The sequence below is a fragment of the Papio anubis genome, chromosome 11 (genome assembly GCF_008728515.1).
Source record: "Papio anubis isolate 15944 chromosome 11, Panubis1.0, whole genome shotgun sequence".
NCBI classification, from domain to species: Eukaryota; Metazoa; Chordata; class Mammalia; order Primates; family Cercopithecidae; genus Papio; species Papio anubis.
This window is the reverse complement of record NC_044986.1, coordinates 57,424,022-57,438,559: the sequence shown is the minus strand read 5'-3', so window position 1 is coordinate 57,438,559 and position 14,538 is coordinate 57,424,022. Positions and strand designations below refer to the sequence as shown.

Genomic DNA, 14,538 nt, shown 5'->3' with positions numbered 1-14,538 from the left:
TAAAATTGAGCTTGTACGTTTATGAAATTAATATATACTTCTTTAAGTGGGACCCCCATCCATTCCTCCTCACTGGGTGGGACCTGTCAGCAAAGTCCCCCAGCCACCCCTGCCCATATTCTACAGACAGAGCTCTGATTGCTCCCCGGGACACAGTGCCCAAGAGGAGGGCATGTTGCCACCTTGGTTGTTTGGATGACTCAGCTGTTCCAGCCTGCATGCTTTGGAGAGTCCAAAAAATCTGAATAAGGAAGGGTCCTCCCAACATAGCACAGCTGCTTTGCCAGAATGTGGCCAGATTGCTTCTTTAGGGAAGAACCCCAATCCATTCCTCCTCACTGAGTGGGACCTCCCAGCTGGGGCCTCTAACCATCCCACCCATATTCTATTGACAGAGCTCTGATCTTTCCCTGGAATGAAGTGCCTGGGGTTGGGGTGGGCCACTGCCTTGGTTGTCTGGACAACTCAACCATTCCAGCCTGTAGGCTTTGGAGAGTCCAAGTTGACAGGGACAGAGGGGTTCCCCAGCACAATACGGCTGTTTTGTCATGCTGTGGCCAGACTGCTTCTTTAAGCGGGACCTCACTCCTCCTCACAGGGCGGGTCCTCCCAGCCAGGGCCTCTGGCCACCCCTACCCCTGTTCTACAATTGACAGAGTTCTAATCTCTCCCTGGGATAAAGTGCCCAGAGAGTGGCGCATGCCATCACCTTGGCTGTTCAAGCATCTCAGCCAGTCCAGCCTGTGGACCTTGGAGAGCCCAGAAAAATTGGGGGTTGAAGGGATGCCCAACACAGCACGGCTGCCTTACCAAAAAGCAACCAGAAACAGACTGCTTCTTGAAGCATGTCCCTGATCCTGTTCCTCCTGACTGGGTGGGACCTCCCAACTGCAGTCTCCAGCCACCTCCTACAGGCATGTTTGGGCCAGCAGCAGGTCACTAACTTCCTGTGATGGAGCTTCCAGAGGAAGGGGCAGGCTGCCATCTTTGTTGTTTTGCAGTCTTCACTGTTGATACCTCCAGGTATAGGAAAAAGCTGAGGCAATTAGGGTTTGGATGGAACCCCAGCAAACTGCAGCACACCTTCAGAGGAGTGGCCAGACTGTTAAAAGAAAAATAAATGAACAGAAAACAACAAAAACCAGAAAAACACCATCTAAAGTTCAGTGTATTAGTCAGGATTCTCTACAGGGACTGGACTAATAGGATAGATGTATATATTAAAAGGGGTTTATTAAGGAGTATTGACTCACATGATCACAAGGTTAAGTCCCACAATAGGCTATCTGCAAGCTGAGGTGCAAGGAAGCCAGTCTGAGTCCCAAAACCTCGAAAGTAGGGAAGCCAACAATACAGTCTTTGGTTTGTGGCTGAGAGCTCCTGGCAAACCACTGGTGTAGGTCCAAGAGTCCAAAAACTGAAGAACTTGGAGTCTGACATTTGAGGGCAGGAAGCATCCAGCATGGCAGAAAAATGGAGGCCAGAAGACTCAGCCAGCCTAGTGCTTCCATGATCCCCTGCCTGCTTTTATCCTAGCTGTGCTGGCTGCTGATTAGATGGTGCCCCACCAGAATGAGGGTGGGTCTGCATCTCCCAGTTCACTAACTCAAATATTAATCTCCTTTGGCAACACCCTCACAGACACACCCAGGAATAATACTTTGCATCCTTCAATACAATCAAGTTGACACTCGATATTAACCATCACAGTCAGCAACCTCAAAGATTGAAGGTAGACAAGCCCACAAAGATGAGCAAGAATTAATGCAAAAATGCTGAAAACTCAAAAAGCCAAAGTGTCCCTTTTCCTCCAGATGACTCCAACACCTCTCCAAAAATGGCTCAGAACCAGGCTGAGGCTGAGATGGCTAACATGATAGAAGTAGGCTTCATAATGTGGATAAAAATGAACTTTGCTGAGCTAAAGGAGTAGGTTGTAAGCCAATGCAAAGAATCGAAGAATCATGATAAAACAATGCAGGAGTTGACAGCCAAAACAGCCAATTAAGAGAGGAACATATCCAACCCAATAGAGCTGAAAAACACACTGCAAGAACTTCACAATGCAATCACAAGTATTAATAGCAGAGCAGACCAAGCACAGGAAAGAATCTCAGAGGTTGAAGACTGCCTTTCTGAAATAAGACAGGCAGACAAGAATAGAGAGAAAAAAAAGGATTGAACAAAACCTCTGACAAAAATGAGATTATGTAAAGAGAGCAAATCTATGGCCAATTGGTGTTCCTGATAGAGACTGGGAGAATAGAACCAATTTGGAAAACATACTTCAGGATATCATCCAGGAGAACTTCCCCAACCTAGCAAGACAGGCCCACATTCAAATTCAGGAAATGCAGAGAACCCCAGTAAGATACTACACAAGAAACTCATCCCCAAGACATAATTATCAGATTCTCCAAGGTCAAAGTGAAAGAAAAATGTTAAGGGCAGCCAGATAGAAAGGCCAGGTCACTTACAAAGGGAAGCCCACCAAACTAATAGTGGACCTCTCAGCAGAAACCTTAGTAGCCAGAAGAGATTGGGCGCCATATTCAACATTCATAAAGAAAATAATTTCCAACCCAGAATTTCATACTCAGCCAAACTAAGCTTCACAAGTGAGGGAGAAATAAGATCCTTTTCAGACAAGCAAATGCTGAGGGAATTCATCACCACCAAACCTGCCTTACATGAGCTCCTGAAGGAAGCACTAAATATAGAAAGGAAAAACCATTACCAGCCACTACAAAAACAAATTGAAGTACACAGACTAGTGACACTACGAAGTAACCACATAAACAAGTCTGCAAAATAACCAGTTAGCATCATGATGACAGAATCAAATCCACACATAACAATACTAACTGTAAATGTAAATGGGCTAAGTGCCCCAATTAAAATGCACAGAATGGCAAACTGAATAAAGAACCAAGACCCATAAGTTTGTTGTCTTGAAGATATCCATCTCACATGCAAAGAGACACATAGACTCAAAATAAAGGGATGGAGGACCATTTACTAAGTAAATCAAAACCAGAAAAAAAGCAGGGATTGCAATGCTAGTTTCTGGCAAAACAGACTTTAAACCAACAAAGATTAAAAAAGACAAAGAAGGGCATTATATAATGGTAAAGGGTTCAATTCAACAAGAAGAGCTAACTATCCTAAATATATGTGTGCCCAATACAGGAACACTCAGATTCATAAAGCAAGTTCTTATAGACCTTCGAAGAAACTTGGATTCCCACAAAATAATAGTAGGAGACTTTAACACCCCACTGACAGAAAGCGTATCGAGACAGAAAATTAACAAAGATATATAGAACCTGAACTCAGCTCTCGATCGGGTGGACCTGATAGGTATCTACAGAACTCTCTACCCCAAAACAACAGAGTATACATTTTCTTCACCACATGGCATTTAATCTAAAATTGATCACATAAATTACAGTAAAATAACTCTCAGCAAAAGGAAAAGAACTGAAATTATAACAGTCTCTCAGACCACAGCACAATCAAATTAGAACTCAAGATTTAAAAATTCACTCAATACTATACAATTACATGGAAATTGAATAACCTGCTCCTTAATGATTTTTGGGTAAATAATGAAATCAGGGCAGAAATAAAAAAGTTCTTTGAAACTAATGAGAACAGAGAGACAATGTACCAGATTCCCTGGGATGCAGCTAAAGCAGTATTAAGAGGGAAATCCATAGCATTAAATGCCCACATAAAAAGCTAGAAAGATCTCAAGTTAACAACCTAACATCACATCTGAAAGAACTAGAGAACTGCACAAGACAAAGTTACTCTCTTTCACCACTCCTATTCAGGCAAGGGAAAGAAATAAAGAATATTCAAATAACAAGAGAAAAAGTCAAACAAAGTATTTTTTTTTTTTTTTTTGGAGATGACGTGTTCTCATATCCAGAAAATCCCATCATCTCAGCCCAAAAACTTCTTTAACTAATAAACAACTTTAGCAAAGTCTTAGGATACAAAATCAATGTACAACAATTAGTAGCATTCCTATATACTAACAACAGGCAAGCCAAGAGTCAAATTGCAAATGAACTCCCATTCACAATTGCCACAAAAAGAATAAAATACCTAGGAATAAACCTAACAAGGGAAGTGAAGAGCCTCTTCAAGGAGAACTACAAAGCACTGCTTAAAGAAACCAGAGATTACACAACCAAATGGAAAAACATTCTGTGCTCATTAACAGGAAAAATCAAAATTGGGAAAATGGCTGTACCGTCCAATAGTAATTTATAGATTCAAAACTATTCCCATTAAACTACCATGGACCTTCTTCACAGAATTAGAAAAAAACTTTAAAAAAATTCTTATGGAACTAAAAATAGAGCCTGAATAGCCAAGGCAATCCTAAACACAAAGAACAAAGAGGCAAGCATAATGCTACCTGACTTCAAACTATACTACAGGGCTACAGTAACCAAAACAGCACGGTCCTGGTGCAAGAACAGACATATCAATGGAACAGAATAGAGAACTCAGAAATAAGACTGCACACTTAGAACCATTTGATCCTTGACAAACCTGACAAAAGCAATGGGGAAAGGAGTCCCTATTTAATAAATGGTGCTGAGAAAACTGGCTAGCCATATGCAGAAAATAGAAACTGGATCCCTTCCTTACACCATATACCAAAATAAAGTTAAGATGGATTAAAGACTTAAATGTAAAACCCAAAACTATAAAAACCCTAGAAGAAAACCTAGGTAATACCATTCAGGACATAGGCATGGGCAAAGATTTCTTGATGGAGATGCCAAAAGCAATTGCAATAAAAGCAAAAATTAACAAATAGGATCTAATTAAACCAAAGAGCTTCTGCACAGCAGAAGAATCAACAGAGTAAATACACAACCTACAGAATGGGAGAAAATTTTTACTGGCTATCCATCTGAAAAAGGTCTAATATCCAGGATCTATAAGGAACTTAAATTTACAAGAAAAGAAAATTAAAAAGTGGGCAAAGGAAAAGAACAGACACTTCTCAAAAGAAGACATACATGTGACCAAGAAACATGAAAAAAAACTCAATGTCACTGATTATTAGAGAAATGTGAATCAAAACCACAATGAGATACCATCTCACACCAGTCAGAATGGTGGTTATCAAATGTCAAAAAACTACAGATGGTGGCAAGGTTGTGGAGAAAAAGGAATGCTTTTACACTGTTGGTGGGAGGGTAAGTTAGTTCAAACATTGTGGAAGACAGTATGGGAATTCCTCAAAGACCTAGAAGAAGAAATACCATTTGACCCAGCAATGCCATTACTGGCTGTAAACCCAAAGGAATATAAATTGAAATCACTCTATTATAAAGACACATGCATGTATATGTTCATTGCAGCACTATTCACAATAGCAAAGACATGGAATCAACCTAAATGCCCATTGATGATAGACTACATCAAGAAAATGTGGTGCATATACACCATGGAATACTATGCAGCCATAAAAAGAAGTGAGATCATGTCCTTTGCAGGGACATGGATGGAGCTGGAGACCATTATCCTTAGCAAACTAAAACAGGAACAGAAAACCAAATATTGCATGTTCTCACTTATAAGTTGGAGCTGAATGATGAGAACACATGGACACATGGGGGAAACAACACACACTGGGGCCTGTCAGAGGGTGGGGGGTGGGAGGAGGGAGAGAAACAGGAAAAATAATGGATACGAGGTTAATATCTGGGTGATAAAACAATCTGTACAACCAACCCTCGAGACATACATTTACCTTTGTGACAAATCTGCACATCGTCCACATGTATCTCTGAACTTAAAAGTTGGAAATAAAAAAGAAAGTTGATATAATGGCTATGTCCTTTTCAATACTAACAATAACAATATTAATATTAACAATATTAATAATAACAACAATCTGTGAGTTCACAGTTGCCTTCTATGTGCCAAACATGGTTTTAGACCCCTTAAACACTTTCTCTAGTCTATGTTTCATAAAAATACTGAGAAGAAAGAATTATTATCCCTATTTCATTGGTGAAGAGAGAGAGCCTTGAAGAGGTTACAAAACATGCTCCAGGTGACTGCACTGTAACAGAAGCAGGACTTCATCTAGGTTTGTTGGAATCCAAAGCCCACTCTTTCCCTTTTGCATACTACTTCTGCACTGCCATTGTTATGACAATAGATCTCCCTGAAAATGTATCCTATACATTTTGTAATTTTTCCTAGCATTTTTATATACTTTTCTACTTGCTCTGGAATAAAATTTTCCTAAAAGAATCCAAACTAGAATTCAAGATCGAGCTTATAGCCCATTTAGCAGATGGGAAAACTGAGTCACAGAGACCCAAAATGATTGCTGGAGTCAAATCCTTAGGGCATTGACTTAATGGGCCTCACGTTTCTTGTCTCCCAGGGAGGCAACAATTGTTTGAAAAGGGTATCCGCGATTTAACCAAACAACTCATGATCCAAATACTGACTGTGCCTTTGAATATAGGACCTCAGGCAAGTTCACTAACTTCTCTGAGCCTGTTTCCTCATTTGTAAAATAAAAATAATGATATCCACCTTGTAGTGGTGCTGTATTAGAGATGAACTATGAAAACTACTTCATACACTACCTAGCAAAGACCAGGTGTTCATTAAATGTTAGTTCTCCCCATCGCAGTCAAGCCTTTTTCCTGGAGCACATACTGTCATTTTCCTTCTCTAGGGAAACATAAATTTCTCGTTGTAAAAATTTAGAGCTAGGCATATATAAAGTAGAATCCATTCTAAAGGCTCTTTTTTCCAATTCAAGGGAAAAAAAGGAAAAAAGTGCTGAGCCAATATTTCTACTATTCAATCATTAAATATTAATCGATGTCAATGCATTTGAGGGAGCCTTTAGCTGTGACAGGTGAGCCGAAAGTAGAAATTCTGATTTAACGAGGCCTCCCGGCCACTTCGGCAAAATGTCAGGGTGCAAGGTGCGGGGGAGAATAATTAACTGATAAACAACCTTTGGAAAAAGATCCGTAACTCTGAAATTGGAGGCTAAGACAAGGCTTCTCTTATTTTCTCTAGAACATTTTTTTTTTCTTTAGGATTTTTCCTTCCTTTCTGAATCGAGCCGGATTCAGTACCCTCTAAGTTGGAATGCCCTTAACTGTTTTGTTTAGATGGGGCTATGAAATGATTAGGTTGTTGAAATGATGAATCAGGGAGCGCTACAGGATTTTTCACAGTCTCTGTGAACAATGCCCCATATCACCCTTACACTGACAGGCTGTATTTTTATATTTGACATGTAAGAGGAACATGGAAAATAACACACTGACAGCACCTTAGATAGCAGTCATACATCTTCCTAACACAGATTGATGGGTGAAAAAGAATATTATTTAGTGAGTCTTTCTTAAGCTCTCTAAGGAAAATATATAGATCCACCAGTGGATTGACTTGAAACTCATATTAACATTCTTTATGAGCAGGAAACTGAAAAGTAACCCTCATCTATTTCTGCACTAGCAAACAGATCAGAAAAATTAGTGGAAACCAATCCAGAACCTTCACATTGCTCATTGATGCGTCATAGTTTGCTCCTTCCTGGTCTAGGAATCAGAGCAGGTGGAATTTCTCCAACGAGACACATTGGCCTTTCTCAATTTCAAACCAAAGGTGAAAGATAAGCTACAGGAAAATTGAAGCTGCAGCTATAGCTGCTCAGAGAACCAAGCTGTGACTGAAAAAAGTACTGAACTGTACGTTTATGAGGTGGCTCAAAGAACCAAGCAGAATTATGGATGCCACATACCAGGGGACATAAACATTAAAAAAAATACCCCCTGTAGTGAATGCCATAATGTGCCAGAAACTCTCCCTTTAGGAAGGCAGGATTTATACCTGCAGCTGCTGTGAGTGCTGCTGGTGACCTCAGTTGTCAGCCCTCTTCAGAAAGTGCCTCTGCTAAAGAGCGTTGTTTCACCGAACAGTATGCTGCTTTGATAGAAGAGTCAGTGTCCAATGACTGGTCAATCCAGGAGCATAAAAGCCCAGCCCTGGTCCGAAAAAGGAACAGCTGTGGAGTGTCCTCTCAGCTCCAGAGCCCTGTGAGTTGGCTAAGACATTGATTGAGACTTCACCACAGCCTGACTTCTCCCTATGACCAATCTTCCTTCCTTCTCTTTCGTTACACAGATGTCAATTACATGAACATTCACTAAAAAATTTCCTTTGCCTTCATCTCTAGCTCTGAGTTCGCATCCAGGAATAACCAAATTGCAATACCCTCTTCATCTTTAACACCCGAAATGCACCATGTAACTTAAATAGCTCCCAACATTAAAATCCTGTGATGCCATCAGAAATGTGTATGTATGATCAACTAAATCATTTTAAAACCCCAGTCACAGCCACTCCAGTTTTTAAGACAGAAAATAAGAAACAGAAAGATGAGCACCATCATGTGGAAGGACCTATGGCTGTAAGCTTCTAGTTCTATCTTTGGTGCAACAAAGTTTTTTGTTCATTTGTTTGTATTTTTAATTATATACCTGAGCTGAGGTAAATACAGGTGAAGGAAAATATCCAAGCATTTTAATACCAAAGCTGAATAGCTAAAAGAAATATTTTTTCTATTCTAGATGATATAGAAGGGCCAAGAATGGGAATCTGGATCGTTGGTTCTTAGGATTACAGAGTACCTTGCACTTTTATTTCCAATGGCAAACAATAAGATAGGAAGACTTTGAACTAGCAGTTTATTGACTACAGAGTGGCAGCAAAGAGAATCAGAGACTTGTTTGATATCTGCCAGTAAGTTTTCCACATTTGGCTGTTACTAAGGGAGCCAACTTATTTACAGCCCTATGGCTTCACCTACATTCCCTGGTTTTTCTCTGTTCTCTTCTTGCCTCTTCTGTATTCTATTCCTTTCCATTTCCTCTGCTCTGCTTTTTTCTCTTTGACTCTCTTATTCATCTTCTCTCCCTCCTGCTACATTGGACCATTTTATTGACTAGAGTTTTAATAGTAGTTGAATCCCACAGACTGCTATTTCAGCAATAAAGTACTTATTTGGAAAAAAAAAAGAAGAAGACTTTTCATGTGTGTGTGCAAATGTTATCCAAATATGGTGAACTAATTTATCCTGTAAAACTTAATTAAAACCAATAAAAAAGGAGACAGCCCTGGAGGAAGCAGTAACTCCCTTGGCAGGACCTGGGTGAGACGCATTCAGTTGGGACTATTCTAAACTTAACATTTGATTTGGTCTCATGATTTTCAGAGGCTTTAGCTTGGTTTTATATGCTACTAAAATGCTTTTAAGTAGTATATAATGGTTTACTCCAATTGAGAAAAGTTTTGTTAGATTTCCTCTAAAGTTTCCCACAGGAAAGCCTTGGCTTTTTATTCATGACTAGAATATTTTGTGGCTTTGGAAATAGCCACGAAAATCAAAAGCACCACTTTTGAAGTGTTCCAGATGCCAACAAGTATATTTTCATATATCTCATATCACATCTCTGGTTTTGAAATGATTTTGTCTGACAGAGTGAATAAACAAGGTCAGAGTGGAACTTTCAGTAATAGTGACTCGATGTTAACATCCCCATGACACCATAAGTTTTTTTTTTTTTTTCCTAATTGCAGAATTCTGTCTTGATAACCTTTAAAATTTCTTGCACCAAAGACACAAATACAGTAGATATGGATGGAAGGAAGGAAGAATGAATGGATGGATGGATGGATGGATGGATGGATGGATGGATGGATAGATGGATGGATGGATGGATGGATGAATGGATGGAGGGAAGTTGGATAAATGGGTGGAGGATGGATGAACGTAAGGATAGATGATTGAGTCAATCAATGAATCAATGAATCCCAGAGCATTGGGATGCACTTGCTCACATTCTACCTGCTGGAATAAGAATCAGAAGGAAAGGATGAAGCTGCTCCACTAGCACAGTGAAGGGTGGAGTAAGACTAAGTATGGACTTCCAGCAAAATATCATTCTCAGCACCAGCTTTGCCAGGATAAGTACCAAATAAACAGTGGATAAATTTGCTTGCTGCCCATTTTGATCAAAGTTTGCTTCAATGGCACTGTAGGAGGACTGCCAGTGGCAATTTTTTTCTAGTTTTTTTAATGAAAAGTTTAAATAATTTTACATAGAACACCTATATATGTGACCTGGATTCTGCCATAAATATTTCACTCTACTTGTTTTATCATGTAACTCTCCATCTACCTATCTTTCTATTCATCCATCAACCCATCTTATTTTTTGATGTATTTCAAATTACATTGCAGACATCAGTACTTCTCCATACATTCTTCAGAATACATAGCATTGGAGTTCAATATGTGTCTTGAGTCTTTTTCTTTGATGTAAAAGTGATCATTAGCTGAATTTTGACAATTGCAAACACCTGCTTGACCCAAATTCCTATAAAGATATAGAGCATTCCTGTCACCCCAGAAAATTTAGCAATGGAGATTTAAAAGCCTTTGAATTAATTTATTTACCTCTTTACCCAGAAAGAGAATGGTCTGGGTATCGCTTAAAAAGTTTAATATTTGAAAGGAAGTGTTCATCCTCACAAATTGCTTCAGATCTCAAACCAATAAAGAGTTGCTTCACTGTATATTTGTTTAGTGAAATCCAAACTCCAAATGTTGATGACATAGGAGAGATTTATGTGGATGTACAACATTATCTGAAGGTTTAATAAGATGGCAAACAGGCAGGAGAGAATAAAGCAAAATTAGAAATCTAATTTCTTATGTGTGTTTTCATTACTTTTAAAAATAATATGTACACATAATTTGTGTCTGCATAGCATGTATGCTTTGGGATTAATTCATGCTATGTTCTTTGTGCTAGATGTTCCTGAGACATCACCTTTATAGGAATAAAGGAAAAGCCAACCAAATAACCAAGGAACCCTCAGTGAGGCTGTACTTATTGCTGAGTTGAATCTAGTGCCAAGCTAAATTTCTACCACATAGTACATGTAAGTTGAATCCCTTCCAAATGCAGGGCTCCTTCATAAGTAACTATGTTGACTAATTTCCCTCATCAGGATAATTACACCTAAGGAAAGGGTTCAATTATTCCTACCAAGTGGAATGTTGACATTGTTTAATGAAGAATTAAAGCGTGTGGTGACAAACTATGTATTTCGAGGGGAAATAAGGCAGTTACCAACAATCTGTTTCCAAGAAAGGATTTTAAAGCATTTCTGGTATACTCTTAAGCATTCAGAATAAAGCTGTTAGGCATTTCCACAGCAAGCAAGACTCAGCGTCTATCTGAGGCGGTACATGTCAATGAATTGACATCAACCAGGCACTCACGGGTCTGACGTCATGACTGAAGAGCAGAACAGCAATTAAATTGGGTTCAACTGTTGTCTACTCACACCACCACATTTCAAAGTGACTTTTTTCAGTCATTGTTTCACACAAATGGTAAACCCACGTCACCCTTCATTGTAACAGTAGCACATTTTGGAAAACTGCAATGCAGAAGGATTATATTTAAAACCTCCAATATATTAACTAAGGCCTCGTATGGCCACTGATGGATAATAGTCCTAAAATTCATTCCTTCATTTGTTCATTCAATACATATTGATCAAGTAATTATGATATTAAAGGTGACATGCTAATTGCTGTAAAGAATTTAAAAGGAATCAATTATAACCCAAAAAGGACTATTCACTCATTAACTGAACAAGTCTCTATTGGGAACAGAGGCAGACTCTGTGGTTTACTGCCCAAATACTCCTTCAAGACTGAGACACTCATTCCTGGGGCTGCAAGAAGTGTAGAATGATGGTAGTTCAAAACTGAGTTTCTCTCCAGGAATTCTTCTAGGCTAAAATAAGCTACCTCATCAAATATTACACATCCCACTCTCAGGGAGCAGCTGCATCCAATAACTGATGGTGCTGAGGTAGGAAGGGTCTTCACTCAGTTAGGACAACTATAAAGAGGAGCACAGCTCCATATCGCACCATAGGGTCAACTGAGGCCTCTCTTGCAACCGCATCACAATTCTACTTCTTCCTCTGCCCTATTCTGCAACTCTCACTCATCAGAGATGTTGTTACTTAACACATTCTTCAATTAACCTCGTGCATGCAAATCTCAACATCTTGGAGTTTGTCTCCTGAGGAAGTCAACTTGAGACAGTATCTGTCAAAGTGGTTCCAGGAACACAACTATAAGATGAGATTTAGAAGGATCACCTAGCCTCAGAGTAAGAATCCTATCACTGGTTATGCAATTTTGAGAACTTGTTAAAATTCCCACTAATGGAGAATTGAGATGAAAATGAAAGTCTAAGGGTGAAATATCACCAATGTAAGATGAAGTGTGAAAACTTGAGGGCCTCCTTGATAATATAAAAAGAAATACTCATCTCTTACAGCCAGAGGACAAAAAACATTGAGGACCTCACAGAGGCAAAACTGCACAGAAGACTGAATTTTCAATGCCAGCATATCTGCTACAGTAAGGGCAGTGTCCTGATCAGGAAGGAGTAGGACATTAAGACTTGGATGGGAGCATATTGACTGATGCATTGGAAAATATTGAATCTTTAGGTTCCTTCAGTTTCTCTTGAGCCCTTTAGTCATTCATAAATGGTCCATTCCTCTCTCTTAAATGCTGAATTCATCATGCCACTTTGGTTTGAAGAAGATGCTCAAGCTTCTGCTATGCAAAATGGCACACATCATGATCTACCTGCTTTCCCTCCTGCCGACTGGATCACGGGAAAAGTTACAATACAATACACCTGGGAGAGGTCTGGGTCTGCTAAGAGAAACTGAGGGCTATATATCAAGGAAACTGCAGTATTTCACTAGCATGTGCCAGCAAGAGCCAGGAAAGTTTATATGAGATCGCATCCCAAAGATTCTGTATTAAGGAGAACAGAAAAAGAAGCTGGAAAAGGATGAGTTCATCAAATATGTGAGCACTGTCCTGTGATACAGGATTTACACCCCATCAAGAACCCCAGGAGACAGTACTAATTCGCTGCTAGGATGGCTCTTGGTAGCCTGGAAAAAGCAGTAGCCAGTACCTAATGAAGTAGAAATGTGACAGATGGTGGAGGGAGTGATCAAAAGGCCTGCTAGGCTGGATATTCTACATAAACCCAGAAAAGGCACAAGTCAATAATGCCCCATGGAAGGGAATAGAGGAAAATCTATTTACCAAAGTGATAAGGAACGTGCTACTGAAAGCTGCTTTAAGCTCAGTGACAGCTGTCCTTGGCAGACCAGGGCAGCAAAAGATTCTTTTAAAGAACTGGGCTCCCTGATAACAATGAGGATGAGAGGATCCTCAGCTCTTAGAAGCCAGGTGGCTCCACTTAAATTACAAAAGCAAGGAGGATACCATTCTCATAATATCTAGTAAGGTCAAAGTGGTAGTCAAAGAGGCTAAGCTGAAAATTACAATGAAGTTGGTAAATAGAATAGAATATTTCCAAGATAGATGGGCATCATGTGAGGGTATCATTCGAATTATACAGTGAGAAGAAATCAAAGGCAGATGATCAAGAGGCTGATGGTAGATACCCCAATAAAAATTTACAACCTTTTGTCCAATATCCTGACTGGAACCATTCCCAAACCTAGAATATATTGACTGACAGAAAGGTCATATCCCCAGGGAAAAAGATTCCACAATACCATGGGAAAGTTACTTGATAATGATTCCATCAGTTCATCCATAAAGGAATCTCAAGGCATTTACTCAAATAATTCTACATTGGAAAAAGATAAATATCCAAATATTTCAAGAACTGTTTGAAAGAGAGTCTAAATTAACATTGATATCTGGGGACCCAGAGTATCATCATGGATACCTGTTAGAGTAGGGCTAGATGGGAGTCATGTAATAAATGCAGTTCTGGCCCAGGTCCTGCCTATTATGAGTCTACTGGGGTCCATGGACCTACTTCCTGGTCATTCTCCCAGACCCTGAACGTATAATCGAAATAAATACACCTGAGAATTGTCAGAACCTATATGTTGCTTCTATGGGCTGTGGGGATAAGAACTATTGCAGTGGGAAAAACCAAGTAGAAGACTAAGAAACTGTATTTTCCCCCTTTTCCAACCAAGATATGCCCCTGTGAAAACCAAATGGATCCTGGAGGATGAGAATAGATAACCCAAAATTCAACTCAACAAGTAGCTGCAATTGCAGCTGCAATGCCAGATATATATGTGGTAGGGCAAATTACAATTTCAGCCATATTGTATCTTGATATTAACCTGTCAGATACTTCTTTTCCAACTGGCTCACATCTCTAATCCCAACACTTTGAGGGGTTGAGGTGGCAGGATCACTTGAGCCCAGGAGTTCGAGACCAACCTGGGAAACATAGTGAGATGCCGTCTATACAAAAAATAAAAAAGATTAACTGGGTGTGGTGGCACATGCCTGTAGTCACTTTAGCCAGCTACTCGAGAGGCTAAAGTGGAGGGATCAGTTGAGTCTGGGAGACCAAAGCTGTAGTA

The 14,538-nt window shown here is 39.6% G+C and overlaps 2 long non-coding RNA genes across 2 annotated transcripts in view; both read left to right on the top strand.

Moving 5' to 3' along the window:
• LOC103887594 overlaps window positions 1-14,538 on the top strand; it is a 116,564-nt gene that overhangs the window by 31,468 nt on the left and 70,558 nt on the right. The gene's annotated exons all lie outside the window — the stretch shown is intronic.
• Window positions 5,739-14,538, top strand: part of LOC110744139 — a 50,247-nt gene continuing 41,447 nt past the window's right edge. Inside the window, exon 1 of the long non-coding RNA XR_002524344.2 lies at window positions 5,739-11,013. This is a non-coding gene — a long non-coding RNA (uncharacterized LOC110744139). The remainder of the gene's footprint in view (window positions 11,014-14,538) is intronic.